Here is a 15,197-nt window from a genome sequence, read left to right as displayed (position 1 = left end):
TCACAGCTACATTAGGAACATTCAGGGCAGTGTAATACAGAAACCATTTTCAAAGATGTGGGTAAGTGTAGGGAAGTCACAAGTGCTTGTGAACTTCCTGGATTAGTAACAGCAGGCACTGGTATTGTCCCTTGGACTGAAAGGACAAAGGGAAGACATGGAGACAAGGAGAAACCAAAGTCAGAGAAAGATATTTACAGAGAGATAAAACCAGCTTGCAGCAATTCTGCAGGGAGGGAGCTGAAGGAATAAATCTCTCACCTGCCTTTAATCCTCTGTTGGTGTTTCTTATTGTCAAATCCAATCAGAAGTGAGAGGGCAGGGGAGTCTCTGGATGTAGTCCAGTGTCCCAGGACCGAGAACATGATGGGAAGTGGTGGAGGGTAGGCCAGAGGAGGGTGATACAAGGGATTCTGAAGAGCACACACTAAGAAAGGTTATATTTGTGTTATTGTTGATGAATTTCACATGATAGAATACTTCCTTAGCAATGTAGAGGCTTCACTGGAAGATGGAAATCCTAGAAGTAGGCATATTAGTTACAAAGCTATTTTAATACCCCAGGCAAGACGTGAGGAAGGCATGAATTGGAGTAGAATTGGTGGGAATGAAACAGAGGCAAGAAATTGAATACGTGGGAGGAATAAATAACATCTAGGATGATTCATTTCATTTTCTAACCACTTTCAGGGAGATAAAGCCGTGTGTTTTCTTCATCATTATGCTTTCTGCATCAGTCACCAATGACACTGCCTTCCATCCTTCCACGTTTATTCTGCTTGGAATCCCTGGGATCCAAGACCAGCACGTGTGGGCTGCCATCCCCTTCTGCTCCATGCATATCCTTGCTCTCGTTGGAAATGGCACCATCCTTTACATCACCATGACAGATAGAACTCTGCATGAGCCAATGTACCTCTTCCTGTGCCTACTTTCTATCACTGACCTGATTCTTTGTTCCACCACATTGCCCAAAATGCTAACAATCTTCTGGCTTAGGCCCCACATAATTTCCTACCATGGCTGTCTCACACAGATGTTTTTTGTTCATACTGTCTTTGCCACAGAGTTGGCTGTTCTACTGGCCATGGCTTTTGACCGCTACGTGGCTATCTGCCGTCTGCTTCATTATACATCCATCCTTAATGCCACAGTGATTGGGAAGATTGGTCTGGCATGTGTGGTCCGTGGCCTCCTCTTTGTTTTCCCTTTGTCATCCTCATTGAACGTTTACCCTTCTGTGGACATCACATCATCTCCCACACCTACTGTGAGCACATGGGCATTGCCAAGCTGACTTGTGCCAGCATCAAGCCCAACACCATTTATGGTCTCACTGTGGCACTTTCAGTCACTGGCATGGATGTGGTCCTCATCACCACCTCCTATGGCCTGATCCTGCGGGCTGTGCTACACCTGCCCTCCAAGGATGCCCAGTTCCGAGCATTTAGCACTTGTGGAGCCCACATTTGTGTGATTCTTGTTTTCTATGTACCTGCCTTTTTTTCTTTTTTCACCCACCACTTTGGTCACCAAGTACCTCCTCATGTCCACATTGTACTTGCAAATCTCTATCTCCTTGTGCCCCCTGTTCTCAACCCCCTGGTCCATGGCATTAATACCAAACAGATCCGCCTGAGAATATTTGGCTTTTTTATGGGAAGGAGGTACCTAGAATCTCTACGTACCCCAAGGACCAATGGGAAAAGTTATAATTAATCTGTCACCTTCCTTGGACTAGAGATTTCTGTTTCTGCTAATTCTAGCAAGCCAGTATCATGTATTATCTGAAACTTTTTGAAGTATTTAGAACAACACATTGATACCTGCTAAACCTACAGATTACTATTTTCTTGTAAGGCTATTATGTGGCTCATCAATAGGCCTGTAGGTTTTGAATCTTTGTAGGAAAACATCAGGAGGCATTGTTGTAGTACATTTGACAGTAAGAGCCAGTAAGTTACTCTATGTTCAGAAAACCCAGCGCTGGAAAGAAGAAAAGTGATCAAAAAAGATCTCCTCACGTATAGCTTTAAGAAATTGAGAATAACACACACATACACATTGATTGATTGATTGTCGGCACTTTCTTAAACCAAGAGTGTTTGCAGTAAGAGTATCAACCCTAGATGAAAGATGGTCTGAGGCAGCCCAGGATCCTCTGGATCCGGCATTAGATTTAAACAGATGGAGATGGGGCGCCTGGGTGTCTCCGTTGGTTGGGCGACTGCCTTCGGCTCGGGTCGTGATCCTGGAGTCCCGGGATCGAGTCCCGCATCGGGCTCCCTGCTTGGCGGGGAGTCTGCTTCTCCCTCTGACCCTCTTCCCTCTCGTGCTCTCTATCTCTCATTCTCTCTCTCTCAAATAAATAAGTAAAATCTTTAAAAAAAAAATTAAACAGATGGAGATGACTGCTAAGTGATACTTTGTAAGAAGTCTGGAAGCACATGTATCAACGGGAAAGCCGCAACTCAATTTTCTCAAAGAATTGCTTCAAAAAATGACACTTTGTAGCTAATATATTCACTTCATTTCTGTTGATCTTTGCATTTTTCCCTGATATTCTCTGAGATGAACTTGATTTACATGTAAGTGATTTTGTGGGCCACTAGGGAGGTAATCTGACCTTTTGTTTGCCTCATTTAGTCAACGCTTTGGGTATATACAAATCCTGGGGACACAGAGTTTCCTGCTAATGCTAGCCAGCGTAACACAGGTTAATCAGAGCTGACAAGTTGCTTTCTGCAAATAGCTGGCCTTCATGCTTTAGCACACGCTGGCCTTCTGTAAGGAGCTGGGGTGTTTGTTTTTGGATACCTCGAAAGGGATGAAAGCAAGTAACCAGTCTACCCTCATACACAATACATCAATCTTCTCCTGAGCCACTTTTTCACTGTATGTTGTCTTTGACCAGAAATTCTCCATCTTCTAAGGCATTTGTGCCACTTTTCAACTTCAGTATCCTTATCTTTCTTTTTCTAAGATCTGAGATTCAACTTATAGACTTGATTTAATTTGTAATGTGTTGTTTGAAGCATAAGCATAAGGGTCATATATAAGCAGAGATCAAAAAGAATTTTTATTGTGCTATTATAAAATATATCACATAAAATTTGCCTTTCAAACCAGTATGTTGTATAACTATTAGCACTATGTATTTCCAAATATTTTTTTAAAGATTTTATTTATTTCTTTGACAGAGAGAAGGAACACAAGCAGGGGGAGTGGGAGAGGGAGAAGCAGGCTTCCTGCCGAGCAGGGAGCCCAATGCAGGGCTCGATCCCAGGACCCTGGGATCATGACCTGAGCCAAAGGCAGACGCTTAACGACTGAGCCATGCAGGTGCCCCTGTATTTCCAAACATTTTGTCACCACAAATAGAAACTTAATAACCATTATGCAATAACTCCCCATTCCTACCTCTGCCCAGTCTTTGGACATCTCTAATCTACTAACAACAACAAAAATAGGCCTTTTGCAAGAACTTTAGAAAGACTGTTTATTTATTTACCCCTTTAGATGAACATTCATTCAAAAGTATATATTGAAGATCAACCATGTAATAAGTACAATAGACACTGAATTTCACAGGTGAATAAGACACAGCGTGTGACTTCGGAAAATTCACACTCTAGAGAGAGAAGAAGTAAAGCAATTCAGCAAAATATGGCATTTGCAGTGACAAGGTGTAAAAGATACTATTAAAGAGAAAAATACGTACATGTTAAGATAATTCTATTTTTTCTTACAACGAAGTAATCATTAATTTATGATCCATCCTAATACTAGGCCCTCTTTCCACTGGGCTGAGGCAAAAAGGTACGACCTGTCTGTATCTTGGTTTTGATCTTCTCAGGGTTCCCATGACAAATAACTAAGCCATCTCTATAAAAAAATCTATCAAAAAGTAATTGTAATAAGGTGCTTCCTATACTTTGGGGAAAGGACAATTAAGTAACAGTGATAACTATCTCCTTTGTTGAAAATTATTAAAACCAATTCAAGACTGGCAAAATACACCAAACTATGATAATATGGAAGATTAATAATAAAGCAAATTAATAAAGGAGAACAGAGATCTCAAAAATTAACCTTGGTTTGTTTTCTTGCCTAGCAGCTGGACACTTTGTGTCATCATCTGATAATCAGAAAATTTAGGGTGAGCTGTTGCCCTTCACGGATTTTCTGCTTCTGGAGGATTCTTAAGGTTCCAATATGTGGACTCCTTAATAATTTTCATTAGAAAAGGGACATTGTTAGCTGGAAACATGTATTCAAGGATTATTCTTTGAGACTTCACTGCTGTGCTGGTTATTTACAGTACCTGAGAAGTCTTCTCTAGTGAGGATCAGGGTAATCTTTTTTTGATGATGTTTCCAAAATATCCTATCTCTTCTTTTAAGATTGTATGGTAGAGGGTAAATAGGTGGTTGGTATGGGAATGCAGTTGGTGATAATCTGTTGGTGATAATCTTAAATAGCTACAGTCAGTTTATCATCTTAACTAGCATTATCAAAATGGAATTCCCAACTGATAGATAACACACAATTAACTTTTAAAGATTTTTAATCTGTGATTACCCTTTTAGTATCATATAAGTATCCTATTAGTAAGAATTGATTATGGACAGTAAAGATATTAACAAATCTTCAAGGATCTTGTTTATTCCATGATGTATGTTACTAATACATTTTTGTATCTTTAAATATAAAAATCTGTACCTCTGAAACAAATAATACATTATATGTAAAAAAAAAAAAAAGAAGAAGAAGATAGCAGGAGGGGAAGAATGAAGGGGGGAAATCGGAGGGGGAGACGAACCATGAGAGATGATGGACTGTGAGAAACAAACTGAGGGTTCTAGAGGGGAGGGGCATGGGGGGATGGGTTAGCCTGGTGATGGGTATTAAAGAGGGCACATTCTGCGTGGAGCACTAGGTGCTATGCACAAACAATGAATCATGGAACACTACATCAAAAACTAATGATGTAATGTATGGTGATTAACATAACATAATAATAAAAATAAATTAATTGATTAAAAAAAGAATATGTTTTATCTAATCTAAAAAGTGAACAATCATCAAAAAATTTATCTTAATATAGATAATGAGAGAGCTTTCACAATAGAATTAAAATTTGGAGAATGCCAAAACTATAAGAGACTCAACTATAGGGAACAAACTAAGGGTTGCTGGAGGGGAGGTAGTTGGGAGGATGGGGTAACTGATGATGAGCACTAAAGAGGGCACCTTTTGTGATGAGTACTGGGTGTTATATGCAACTGATGAATCACCAAATACCCCTGAAACTAATAATACACTATATGTGAACTAAATTGAATATAAATTAAAAAATTTAAAAAAGAATGTGAAACAAACCTAATTATTTCTATTATGCTTTTAAAAAAAAGTATGCAAGCAAATCTTTATGATAAGTAATGGTTATTTAGACAACTCAAAGATAGTTTAAGTATCAAGACATCTTACCATTTTTCTTATTTTGAAATCAGAGCCTTACTTTGGGAAATATAAAGTCAAAGAAAATTATCAGAGAAGACAAGATATGAATATAAGGCATAAATAATGCAAGATAATAAAGGTAATATACTGAGAACACAAGGCCATAAGAAACTTGCTTATTAAAACCTTTACTATATTTTTAAAAAAAATGAACTTTTGGTAAAGCAATTAAAAGCCAAAAAAGAAAACATTTAAAGATCTATATTTTTGAGCTGTTGTATTATTTTCTTCATTATTTATGGATTTTTAATTTTTTTTGATGTATATTTGTATCAATACAAATAGAATTACAGAAACATACAAATATGATACAATTATAAATTAAGGGCTATCAACTTAAGTTTTAAAACATAACCAATTATATTAAGATAATAAATAAAACAATGTATATATTGTAGAGAATTTATAATCTTAATAAATTTCAGCCATTTTTTTAAAAGAAAAAATAGGTTAATTTTATATTATATATATTAGATTTATCTGGAATAGACAATTTTAAAGTGGGCATAAACCAAACGAACAATTTTGGGGGCCAATAATCCTTAAACTTTTGTAAAAGAGAAGCAGATAGAGAAGGAATAAAAAGGGAAAGGGAAAGAGACAGAGAGAGAGAAAGAAAGAGAAAAAGAAGGAAGGAAGGGAGGGAGGGAGGGGGTAAGGAAGGAAAGAGGGAGGGAAGGAGGGAGAATTAGCCACAGATTAACATGGAAAAATGTTACATGTTGGAGCAGAGAGAGAGTAAGAGGTATGTTAGAAATCATATCACTTGAAATGATTTTCAGGACCATGTCAGTTAGTCTTCTGCAGTCACAGTTTTGCATCTTCTGGCTCTACCCAGACAGAGTGTAGGAACTTAATAGGTCTTTAATAGGCTTTTCCCTTTTTGGTGTGACTCAGGAAGATAACAGGGAGACTTTTGAGTCTGTAATATGTTTGAAACACTACTCACGCTAGTTAAAGAAAGCAGATCATTGGCTACATTATTTACTTTTTGTTTTAGGTGCCTCACAAATGAAAAATCTTGTGCACATCAAAATCTCCTCCAAAGACTAACCTTTGGGCAGCTTTTATTAGAGCACAGAATTTTTTATTAGTCAGGTTTTCCAGGCAAACAGGACCAATAGGAGATAGATTGATAGATGATTACAGAGATAGATAAATAAGTAGATTGATGGGAAGATGATAGACAGATAAAAGAAGAGATTTATTGTGGGATCAATTATGTACTAGGTATAATGGGCATTGAATTTCACAGTTGAATAAGGCACAGTATGTAACTTCAGGAAACTCACGCTGTAGAGAAAGAAGTTAAGTTAAAAAAAAAATGGCTCATACAATTTTAGAGTCTGTGAAGCCCCACAATCTGCTGTCTGTCTGTAAAGTGGAGTCCTGGGAAAGCCAGCAGTGTAATTCAGTCTGAGACTGAAGGTTTGAAAGCCAAGGAGCTGATGCTATGAGGTTCAGTATGAGACCTGAGGCCTGAGAATCAGGAATGCTGATGTTCAAGGGAAAAAGATGGATGTCCAGTTCAAACAGAAAGCAAATTCACCTTTTCTCTCCCTTTTAGTTCTATTCAGGCCCTCAGTGGATTGGATGATGCCTGCCCACATTAGTGACTACTATCGTTACCTAGTCCACCTCCGGAACACTCTCACAGACACACCCACAAACAGTTTTACTAGCTCTTTAGGCATCTCTTAGCCCAGTCAAGTTGACACATAAAATTAACCATCACAAATTCTTAGTGGGTTTGTAATTGGGCTTGTGCTACATTATTTTTAAAAAGAATCAGGGATATAAACCCCTTATTGGATATACCATTTGCAAATATCTTCTATTCAGTAGGCTGCCTCTTTGTTTTGTTGATGATTTCCTTTGCTGTGCAAAATATTTTGGATTGATATAGTCCCACTTGTTTATTTTTGGATTTGTTTCCCTTGCCTGGAAGACATATCTAGAAAAATGTTTCTATTGCTCTTGTCAGAAAAATTACTGCCTATGTTTTCTTCTAGGAGTTTTATGGTTTCAGGTCTCACATTTAGGTCTTTAATCCATCTTAAGTTTATTTTGTGTATAGTGGGAAAGGATGGTCCAGTTTCATTTTTTTTTGCATGCAGCACCATTTGTTGAAGAGACTGTCTTTACCCCATTGTATATTCTTGCCTCCATTGTTATAGATTAGTTGACCATAGAAACATGGGTTTATTTCCGGACTCTCCATTATGTTCCATTGATCTGTGTGTCTATTTTTGTGCCAGTACCATAGTGTTTTGATTACGATAGCTTTGTATTATATCTTGAAATCGGGGATTGTGATACCTCCAGCTTTGTTCTTTTTCAAGATTGCTTTGGCTATCCGGGGTCTTTTGTGGTTCCATACAAATTTTAGGATTATTTATTCTAATTCTGTGACAAATGGTGTTGGTATTTTGATAGAGATTGCATGAAATCTGTAGATTGCTTTGGGTAGTATGGACATTTTAACAATACTAATTCTTCCAATCCATGAGCATGGAATATTTTTCCATTTGTTTGTGTCATCTTTAATTTCTTTCAATTTTTTATAGTTTTTAGAGTCCAGGTCTTTCACCTCCTTGGTTATATAAAGAACTTGTACAGCTCAATACCAAAAACCAAATCATTCAAGTAAAATAAGCAGAGGACCTGAATAGACATTTTACTAAAGAAGATATACAGATAGCCAACAGATACATGAAATGGTGTTCACCATCACTCATCATCAGGGAAATGCAAATCAAAACTACAATGAGATATTGCCTCACACCTGTCAAAATGGCTAAAATTAAAAAAAAAAAACAAGAAATATTAAGCATTGGTCAGGATGTGGGCAAAAAGGAAACCTCTTGCCCTATTGGTGAGAATGCAAATTGGTGCAGCAATGTGGAAAAGAGTATGGGTGTGCCTCAAAAAATTAAAAATAGAAGCACCATACAATCCAGGAATTCCACTACTGGGTAGTTACCCCCTTCTCCCCCCAAAAACCCCACTAATTCAAAAAAAGAAAGATAGTAATTCCACTACTGGATATTTATCCCCCAAGAAACAAAAACACTAATTTGAAAATGTTCATTGCAGCATTATTTACCTTAGCCATGATATGGAAACAACCCAAGTATCCATCCATAGATGAATGGATAAAGATTATATATAAGATGAAATATTACTCAGCTATAAAAAAGAATGAAATCTTGCCATTTGTAACAACATGGATGGACCTAGAGGGTATTATGCTAAGTGAAATAAGTCAATCAGAGAAAGACGAATACCATATGGTATTGCTCATATGTGGAATTTCAGAAACAAAACAACAAAGAGACAAATGAAGAAAACAGTCTCTTAAATACAGAGAACGAACTGGTGGTTACCAGAGAGGAGGTAGGTGGGGGGGGGGGTGAAATAGATAAAAGGTATTAAGAGTACACTTATCTTGATGAGCACTGAGAAATGTATAGAATTGCTGAGTCTTATATTGTACACCTGAAACAAATATAACATTGTATGTTAATTATACTGTAATAAAAAAAGGAATCAGGGAAATGAAGTGAATCAGGATTGGGAATATTGGAATCTCTGTCTATATACATGTATCCAATTTGCCTTAGAAAGAATTTTAAATTTAATGATGTCCATGGCAGATGATGAAAACATAATTACACCAATGTATCCTATTCTGCATTCTTCTAACAAAATGACCTTGACATTCCACTGAGAGATACAAGCTATGTTCTCTCCCCTTAAATAGGAGTTGGCTTTAGTGTCTCAGTGCTAGTGTCAGAAGTGACAGAGTATGACTTACTTCTGAAGCCACATTATGGAAGGAAATAGAGACCAGTCTCTCTCCTCTCCCCACTGTCCCCTCACCATTGCCCTCCTTCTTCCTCTTGGTTCTTCTCTCTCATTCACATGTAAGTATTCCAGCTTCTCTGAAGTTGCCATTATATCATCTAGAAATGAAGAGAGATTCATGAAGATTCCTAGCTGTTCCAGCCTTTAGCTATTAAATCCTCCCAGCCCAGACACCAGACCCTGGAGTAAGCCAGTAGCCAGATGATTCCAGTCCCTTCCCTGATGCCAAATAGAACCAGCCTTCAATCTGTCCCCATCATCACTGGGGGAGCAGAAACAAGCTGTCCCTGCTGGGCACTAAAATTTCACTTTCGTGAGCAAAATAATGTTGATTTAAGCTCCTAAGTCTGTAGTGATTTGTTATACAACAATAAATAACTGAAACAATGTCTAACTTAAACAATTTTCTACATGATTAATAATCTAAGAAAACTAAGAAAATGAATCTCTACCCAATGCTTATAGTTACTTAGGGTTGGCCAAATTACCAATTCTGGACTCCAAAGGCTCAAGTGAGCATCCCTGGTTGTCAGTAACACTGTGTATAGTCGAAAATAGTGACCAAGAGGAGGTAGCACCCATTGGGAAAAGACAACCAGAAGCTTCACACTTCAACCTTTCCTGAAAACAACCCTCAACCATTTGAGTAATAAGGAAAATGCAATAAAAACCACTTAAAAAAACACCATTCGGATTGGCAAAATTAAAACAAAAATCAAATAACACTAACAATTAGTGATGATATAGAGAAATAAGAACATTTATTCATTGCTAGTGGGATACTAACTATGAATCAACCACTTCCAGGATCGATTTACTATTTAGCAAAATTAGAAATATATATATCCTATAAAACAGAAACTTCACAAATACAAGCCTGAGAGGCACAACACACAAGTGAATAAGGTAGACTTATATAAGAATATTATCAACATTAGAATTATAATAATTGTAAACCAACTAAATGTTTATCAAAGAAAAATGAATTAGATTATCTTCTTTCAAATAAATCTATGAATTATATGTGGTATTGTTGAAAACAGACATCCATACTTCAAAGCCAAAATAGAAGGCAAAGACAGAGTTTGGGATCAAGAGGATAATAGCTTTATTGTTTTGCTGGGCAAAAGGAGCCTGAAACAGGCTATGACCTTCAAGAAACTGCAAGTCTGCGTGGAGTAAAGGGCTAGGGAATTTTATAGGGAAATGCAGGATCTAGCTGCTTTTCAGATATTTGTTCTTCCAGTTAAATTTCAGAATTTTGTCAAGATTCTAAAAAGAATGAATCATTGAAATTTGTTTGGATTGGCCCTGATTTATGAATTCATTGAAGAAGAAGGCATGGCCTTCAAGTAGTTGTGTCTGCTTTTTATGGAGACAAGAAAACAAACCATGTGAGATCTCATAAACTAGGACACAATTAATTCATATTTAAAGAACTTATTCATGGGCTTATTCATTCCCTTATTCATTTATTTGATTCTTATTATCTGCCCGATATGTGACAAACATGATGCTAGTGATCAGGGTACAGTACTTGGGGAGAAATCAGACCAGGGTTATTCTCCCTGAGTAGTGTGATTATCCAAAGAGCAAGCTTAAAACTTGTGACTGAGAGGTCACAGATTCTGGGCAACACCATGGCACTTAGAAAACTTTGGAATATTCTACAAGAAAAGATTCTTTAGAAGTATGCAGGGAGTTCTCTGGATTATGAATGTAAAACTAAGACAGTAGGGCTAGGAAAAAAGGAGTCTTGCTGGTTACTACCTGTCATTATTATCCATCAGGATATCCCTGGGGCAGAGAGGAGAGAATGACTGAGCCCAGAATTTTGGCATGATACTAGAACAAGCTTTCTTCAGGGGGAGCTGTGCAGATGTGTCTATGAGCAGATGCATCGCTGCTTGCCTATTTTTGTTGGTGATTCTTTCTGTTGATATATAGATTGTGTCAGGTCCTTTATTCTGCTATTCTTTCTCTCAGCCACTGCTTCCCTCCAGCTGACACCTGACTCAGAACAAAGACACCCTAGAGGGCCTGTTTGTAAAAAGAACTTGCACTACACCATGATTTAGAATCTGGTCCTCTGAGTCCCACTCCTGAAATGATTTTGCTTGATTTTGCATGATTTTGACAATGTATGGTGTTGGTTTATGCATTCTGCAATGGACATGGCAGAATTTTTGACAAACTTTCTTCCTCTGAACTAATAAGAAAGAAACATGGCCACATCTGGACCCAAAAGTTGAGGGGATATTGGAACATGAGAGGTGGCATTGCAGAAAACACCTTGGGGGCTGGGGGAGAGAGAATGTCTGGGGTAAAGCCATTGGCCAGAGAAACAAGATAGAGTAAAGAATCTGGAGGATGCTAAGGATAGATAGAACTAGAGCAGCTAAGAACACTTGATCAGGGTGTCCAACAACAGGCGCAGTGAGATGGCATAGGCTTGCAGGCCCCTTGCGAGCCAGGGTCATTCAAGGACTGTAGTGAGAGTTAGGAAAGCCAGGCAAACCTGAGCAAGGAGGAGAAAATGTTCTCTTCCCCTTATCTCATGTTGCAAGTTCTGAATGCCTGGATCAGCAGGAAGTGGCTCTTGCCTAGATTAGAGGCGTTCCTCCTTAGGACAAGAACATACTGTTCCTTGAAGAAGGGTGGCTGGGAGAATTCTTTAACTCTGCAAACATAAACAGAATACATGCTGTTCTTGATAAATCTTGTGTATCTTTCTTCAAAGATGTTAGTTTAATCCCATTATGTGTGAAGGTACATATTGTTATGCTTATCTGATTGCTGCAAGTATATAACCGTGTGGAAAATAAACGACAGCATGCAGTTGCAAGTGCTGCCTTTGCTCTGCATCCCCTGTGTCCCGGTGATTTCGCGACCCTTACCCAGGGACCCCAACGCACTAGACGTTGACAATTGGCGCCCGAACAGGGACCCTGAAGGACGTACAGGAAGGGTGAGTAACTTAAAATAACAGGGTTATGGGACAAGAAACTTCTACTCCTTATGTTCGAATGCTGAAGCATTCACTTGCTGTCTATGGCATTACTGTTGCTTCTCTTAAAAATCCTTTCCTTTCTACTGCTTTGGCTGAGCTTGATGCGCTAGGAGATAGCGATGATGAAAGTGAGGCTGGTAATTCTGTCTTTGCTTTTCCTGTTATTAGGCCTCCCCCGGTCCAGGGAGTAGCACAAGCGCCATATTATGAGGGTATCGGAATAGAGGATATCGGTCGCTTGAAAAAGGCAGTGTCTCTATATGGACCACAGTCACATTATGTGAAGGAGCTACTTAATGGATTAGCTCGACATTATAATAATTTCTCTCCTGAAGATTGGAGGGTCCTTTGTAGAGCCCTTCTGAAAGAGCCTGAGTATCTGCAATGGCAGATGTGGTTTTCTGAGCTATGTATGGATCGGGCTCGCCAGAATGCATTAAGTCCTAACCCTCGTATACAGGTTATAACTTATCAAATGTTGGCAGGGATAGAACAATATTCTGATATTGCTGCTCAAATTAATACCCCTGAAGAAATTCATGAGCAACTGCGGGAGATAGGTTTAGAGGCTTGGGAACGTATCCGGCCAGCAGGGGAGCATTATGGATCATGGACTAAGGTTATTCAAAAGACTAATGAGCCTTATGTTGAATTCTTATCACGATTAAAACTGACTTTGGAAAGAACTGTTATTGGAGAGGAAGCTAGACAACAGTTGTTGAGGTTACTAGCATATGAGAATGCTAATGAGGATTGTAAGAGAGTTATATTACCTATTAAGGATACAGGAGACATTAATACTTTTATGAAGGCCTGTAAGGATGTAACATCAGAAAGTCGAAAGATGCAGTTGTTTGCTGAAACCATGGCCACTACTTGGCATTCCTTACAATCTAAGCAGTTAGATAACATGAAGTGTTTTGGTTGTGGTCAATTAGGACACCTAAAAAGAAATTGTAGAGGAAAAAATCAAATCTGCCTTTTTGACCCGGATTGATCCCTCATTACCTTTAAAATTATACATCCTTAATACATGGCAATATCCCACCGCTATACTCGGTCAAAATGAGTTACCCATTGAATGGATCTATACTAAACATCATTTTTCAAAAAATATTACTCCATATGGTATTCAAATAGCATATCTAATAGAACAAGCCCGAGATAGGGCTGTCACTATAACTGGTTATGACATTATGGACATTATTATCCCCTTGTCCAAGGATCAATTTTCATTTTTGTTACGAAATATGGAAGAACTACAAATTGCTCTAGCAGGGTATGTTGGTCAAATTAATTACCACTTTCCCAAAGGGAAATTATGGGACTGCTTTCGTAAACAAGAGTTTGTTATTCAGGATATCATCAGTGATCAACCCCTAATTGATGCACCCACAGTCTTTACTGATGGTTCAAAAACTAAAAGTGCTTACTGGACCTCTTCCAAATATTGGGTTCAGTATACAGACTTTAATTCAGTCCAACAAAATGAATTATTTGCTATTGCCCAGGTGTTAAAAGACTTTTCCTCTGCTGTAAACATCCTCGCCGATTCTGCTTATGCTGTAGGAGTCCTTAAAAATATATGCACTGCTGTGGTACATTCACCAAAGTCTAGTTTACTCAACCTATTTTTGCTCCTACAAACCTTATTAAGGAATCGGAATGCCCGTATTTATGTGACTCATATTCATTCCCATACTAATCTTCCTGGTTCATTGACACATGGTAATGCTCAAGTGGACGCTTTGGTGTCTTTTGTATCTGCGGAGGAGGAACATAATTTATTACACACCAATGCCGGCAGATTACATGTTCAATATAAAATTCCATACCGTCAGGCAAAATATATTGTAAAACAATGTCCAATCTGTAGACCTTTACATCTGCGCACTATAAAGGCTGGGGTAAACCCCCGAGGAACATATGCCAATGAACTTTGGCAAATGGATGTTACTCATGTGACACAATTTGGTCGATTATCTTATGTGCATGTTGTAATAGACACATATTCTCAATTCATATGGGCTACTGCACAAGCTGGTGAAACCGCACAACATGTCATCACTCATCTATTAGAAACTTTTGCTGTGATGGGTTTACCATCTACTATTAAGACAGACAATGGCCCTGCATATAGCAGCAAAAAATTTCAAACCTTTTGTGAACAGTATGATATACTACATAAAACAGGCATTGAGTACAACCCCCAAGGACAGGCTATTGTGGAACGTGCGCATAGTACTTTAAAGTTGCAAATTAAAAAATTAAAAAGGAGGAAAAAGGATCATATATTATCATTCACTCAATCTAATGCGCGTTCTATTTTGATACAGGCACTACTTACACTGAATTTCTTGAATCTTCTGCAGGGAGATATTCTTTCCCGAGCTGAAAAGCATTTCATAGAAGGAGAGGCGGCTCCTCCTCCGTTAAATGAATATATATGGTTTAAACCGGTTGCCGATGCAGAATGGCAACCAGGGCTATTACTTTATAGAGGGAAGGGTTATGCTTATGTCTCCACAGAGGATGGACGGACCTGTTCCTGGCTCCCCGCGAGATGGATCCGGTCGAGGACCAATTCGCACGGCTCCGTATCCCACCAGATGACGGATGGGGAATCCAAACCAGGATGAACTTCCAATACAGGCCATGGCACACTTAAACCTGGGGGGAAGGCGTCGCCGTCGGCAAACATTTGCTACTGCGTTGCCTACCTGGGGACAAATCAAAAAGCTTGGTGGGGAGATGGCGGCATCGCAGACCCTCGTATATCACATCAGAAATTTCCTGA

At 38.5% G+C, this 15,197-nt stretch overlaps 1 pseudogene; it reads left to right on the top strand.

Annotated features, from left to right (window-relative positions):
• Positions 1 to 721: 721 nt before the first annotated feature.
• Positions 722 to 1,719, top strand: LOC114219303 (olfactory receptor 52D1-like; annotated as a pseudogene).
• Positions 1,720 to 15,197: the final 13,478 nt, after the last annotated feature.

This window comes from Eumetopias jubatus, unplaced genomic scaffold (assembly GCF_037043125.1).
Source record: "Eumetopias jubatus isolate StellerSeaLion01/CBP00866 unplaced genomic scaffold, mEumJub1_p1.0 scaffold_13, whole genome shotgun sequence".
NCBI classification, from domain to species: domain Eukaryota; kingdom Metazoa; phylum Chordata; class Mammalia; order Carnivora; family Otariidae; genus Eumetopias; species Eumetopias jubatus.
Note: the sequence above shows the minus strand (reverse complement) of the source record. Positions and strands in the feature narration are given on the sequence as shown.